Here is a 4079-nt window from a genome sequence, read left to right on the forward strand (position 1 = left end):
TAATTTGGTGACTCGGGGAGGTTTCAGGCACCGTGACGTTAAGCTAATTTGGTGACTCGGGATGTCTCAGGCACTGTGACGTTAAGCTAATTTGGCGACTCGGGGAGGTTTCAGGCACTGTGACGTTAAGCTAATTTCGCGACTCAGGGAACTTTCAGGCACTGTGATCTTAAGCTAATTTTGCAACGTGACGTTAAGCTAATTTCACGACTCGAGGGCTTTTAGGCACTGTGACGTTAAGCTAATTTTGGAACTGTTTTAACCTAGGCTGCAGGATTCTTCCCTGACTTGTCCCCTGATCTGCTATAACCTAGCAGTTGTTGGAGGATGGGTTATTTCTGATCCATCTTTTCCTGAGGGTGAAGACTTTGGCTCCTATTAAGACTGCCCATCTGCCCCGTCCCCTACAGAGACCCCACTGCTGAGACCCTGAGTGCCTTCAGGAGAAGCCTTCTGAGTACTGGTGTGGGGAGTCTGGCAGATTTCTTTAACCACAGCCTGAAAATTCCTGACTCCTGGGTGGGCTCTTCAGTACACAGGCATTGGCCTCCAGGACGCTGGCTGTGTTTGGTGAAGCAGGCCATGCTGCTGTTCCTGGTGGTGGTGACTCCCAGCCTTCTTAGTTCAGTTCTCAAGTGATTTGCACTACACAGAAGGTACTGGAGACACAGTTATCTTTTCTGGAAATCAATGTTCGTGACCATGTGCCCCCCAAAGGTGCAGTACGTTCGAAGTGGTTGGAGATTTGTTTGTAAACCACACTCTTCTGCAGAACGAGAACGAAGTTGCTCTTGGTTTTGAAGACACTGCCTTTTGTGGGAAGGTAGAAGAACAGAAACATCAAAGCTTGGATTTAGAGTTAAGGACAGGAAAATAATTATGAATATTAAAGACTGAGTTAATACGTATCACACGACAAACACTTTGCATATTACATGTAACATAATAAGCTATTCTATGGGACAGACTTCACATTTCAGGACATCACTTGGTAACATTTCAAGGCATTTCTAATAAATACAATGTTAAAGTTAATATTGGGCCAAAATTTGATTAAGGTGGGAGATGAACACCCAGGTATTGTCTGGATAATCAAAGCCAAAACTAGGCTTTGGTATTTATTTTCTGTAGAATATAAGTAGAAACTATATAATATTAAACATCCAAACCTAGCCCAATGTAAAACACAGTTCTCCACTTAATACAAAATTCACAGAGTGCACTGTGGTGCCACAGCTTGGATCCCGGAGCAGAAGTGCAGGGTGGATGTCAGCTCGGCACTCAGCTCCAGACTCCAGACTGTGCAGCTCCCACTCCCATGCACAGTTCTTCCCTGTGTACAAACCTTGTCAGGGTTTCGCTCTAGTCCTCAGTACAAACGCCACGGAGCTGCTGCTTAACTGCTTGTCTGGTCTGATCTTAAGAAGCAGAATTTGATTTGAGCCCTGTGGTGCCCTGAGACCCAGACCATGTCGTTGGGTGTGATCTTCCTGGGTCTTTAGCAACGTGGCTGATGTTTGCAGATCCTCTGCCACGGGCCCTGCTGTCAGTCCAGCCCAAGAGCAAACATGAGTCAAGTGGTCAGTACGTTGCAGGTAACCATAGGCCAGCCGTGGTGGCAGCCATGGGTGACAGCTGTGGGTGAACAGCTGGGACTCCTTCCCTGTGGGTGGCAGCCGTGGGTGGCAGCTATGGGTAGAAAGCTGTGGGTGGCAGCCGTGGGTAGCAGCTGTGGGTAGCAGCCATGGGTGGCAGCCGTGGGTGGCAGCCGTGGGTGGCAGGCGTGGGTAGCAGCTGTGGGTAGCAGCTGGGACTCCTTCCCTGAGCTCACTTTATTCAACCAGGAGCATCAAAAACAGTGTGTGCATCCAAACCACTGTGAATCCCCACACTGTAAAAACGAAAACTTTAAGCATCACCTATATTGTCCACTTTGCCCTCAATGCTTTATCCATGCGAGAGTGAGCAGATGTAGGGCACAGCCCCACTCCTCCAACCACCAACCAATGGCAGCATCGAGCACAGTCGGCTTCTCAGACGCAGGACGAAAGAATATGGGAGACAGGGCCACGCAGGGTCAGTCTCACCAACTGCCCGAAAACTCGCAGAGGCCCAGCTGAGGAACCAGCCAGTAGCATCGACACCACTGCTTCCCATCAGCATAACTAGGGGTATTTACTGAGCACCTACTGCATGTTAGGCTTTTTCTAGTTATTTTTGACCAATGACAATATCAGTAAAGGAAATTGATTATTTTAATAGAATCCCTTTGAATGTAACATTTAGATTGTACAGGCTAAGAAATCTTAACTAAGCCTTATGTCTTAAAGTGCTGGCTGTATTTCTAGGTAGGAATTCTTACGTCTATATTCTACAGTATACGCAAGTTTTCTAAAAAGTAATACTTGCAAACAATTATGGATTAAAATAATTTTTTCTTTTCAAACACCCAGGCAACTTTAAAATTTTCAGTAAGTCAACAGTTTTAGCAGTCTATAAAGTCTTCTGCCAAATTTTGAAGATCATTAGAGCTAGCTGAGTACAGAGCACCTCAGCCACCTCAAGCGTGGCAGGGGAGGAAATAAATAAAAATATTTTGGTTTCACTCACATGTTATTACTTCCAGATCTGATTCTTTCTCTCAGACTGGCAGCCATTAAATCTCACTAATATTCAGAGCAAATTTCACATGAAATGCCCTATATCTCTTCCTCACATAGGCACAGCTGGACAGTGAGTTCCCATCCATGGATTCTGCATTGCAGTCTAATGTGATGAGCACTGTCATGGGATGGAGGCCAGAGTTCCGACGTGAAAATGACACTGCTGTAAACCCTCTGATCCTGTCACCTCCAACACTGTGCGTGTGGCCTCAACAGAGATGAAATGACCAACAGCTATCCTCGCATTACGTTCACTTTGTTAGTCTCAGGAAAAACCCATCCCAACCAGATTAAAGCAATGAGAGAGGATGGCTTAAAATAGCTAAGCCTTTGCATAACTAATCCTCAAGTCAACGAAAAAGATTAGTGAAGATCTACCGCCCGACCTTCAAACAAACATTTTGGAGTTGTCCAAACCGTACAAATTATTGAGCCCCGCAGCCGGTTCCTGGCTCAGCCCCAGCCCACAGCAGCCTGCCTCCTCTTTCCTTTGGACAGCACAGATGCTGCTGTGTCCTTTGCCAAGGACTTCCTGGCAGGTGCAGTGGCCGCAGCCGCCTCCAAGACGGCAGTAGCACCCATCAAGTGGGTCAAGCTGCTGCTGCGGGTGCAGCATGCCAGCAAGCAAGCAGATCACTGCAGATCAGCAATTGAGGGCATTCTGAACAGCGTGGTCCATATTCCCAAGGAGCAGGGAGTCCTGTCCTGGCACAGTAACCTGACCAATGTCATCAGATACTTCCTCACCCAGGCTCTTAACTTCGCCTTCAGATATAAACACAAGCATGTCTTCCTGGGTGATGTAAACAAGAGGACCCAATTTTGCACTACTTTGCAGGGAGTCTGGCATCAGGTGGTGCCACTGGGGCCACATCCTTGTGTTATGTGACCCTCTTGATTTTGTCCGTACCCACCTAGCAGCCGATGTGTGTAAAGCTGGAGCTGAAAGAGAATTCCCAGCCCTCAGAGACTGCCTGGTTAACAGCTACAGATCTGGTGGGATTAAGGGTGTGTGCCAAGGCTCTGTTGTGTCTGTGCAGGGCATTACCATCTACCAAGCTGCCTACTTGGGTATCTATGACACTGCAGAGGGAATACTTCTGGATCCCTAGAACACTCACACTGTCATCTCATGTGACCGCACCATCACTGCCATTGCTGGGTTGACTCCTATCCATCTGACACCATTCACCGCCACATGATGATGCAGTCAGGGCGCAAAGGAACTGACATAATGTACATGGGCATGCATGACTGCTGGAGGAAGACTGCTGACATCATGTACACGGGCACTTGGGAATACTGGGGGAGGACTGCTAACATGTACACGGGCATGCTTGACGGCTGGAGGAAGACTCTGACATCATGTACAGGGGCACACATGACTGCTGGAGGAAGACTCTGACATCATGTACA

At 47.6% G+C, this 4079-nt stretch overlaps 1 long non-coding RNA gene across 1 annotated transcript in view; it reads left to right on the top strand.

The window, feature by feature from the left end:
• The window catches only part of LOC119469554, a 16290-nt gene extending 12217 nt beyond the window's left edge, over window positions 1–4073 (top strand). The window contains exon 3 of the long non-coding RNA XR_005198379.1: window positions 2721–4073. This is a non-coding gene — a long non-coding RNA (uncharacterized LOC119469554). The remainder of the gene's footprint in view (window positions 1–2720) is intronic.
• Window positions 4074–4079: the final 6 nt, after the last annotated feature.

This window comes from Cebus imitator, unplaced genomic scaffold (genome assembly GCF_001604975.1).
Source record: "Cebus imitator isolate Cc_AM_T3 unplaced genomic scaffold, Cebus_imitator-1.0 Scaffold703, whole genome shotgun sequence".
NCBI classification, from domain to species: Eukaryota; Metazoa; Chordata; class Mammalia; order Primates; family Cebidae; genus Cebus; species Cebus imitator.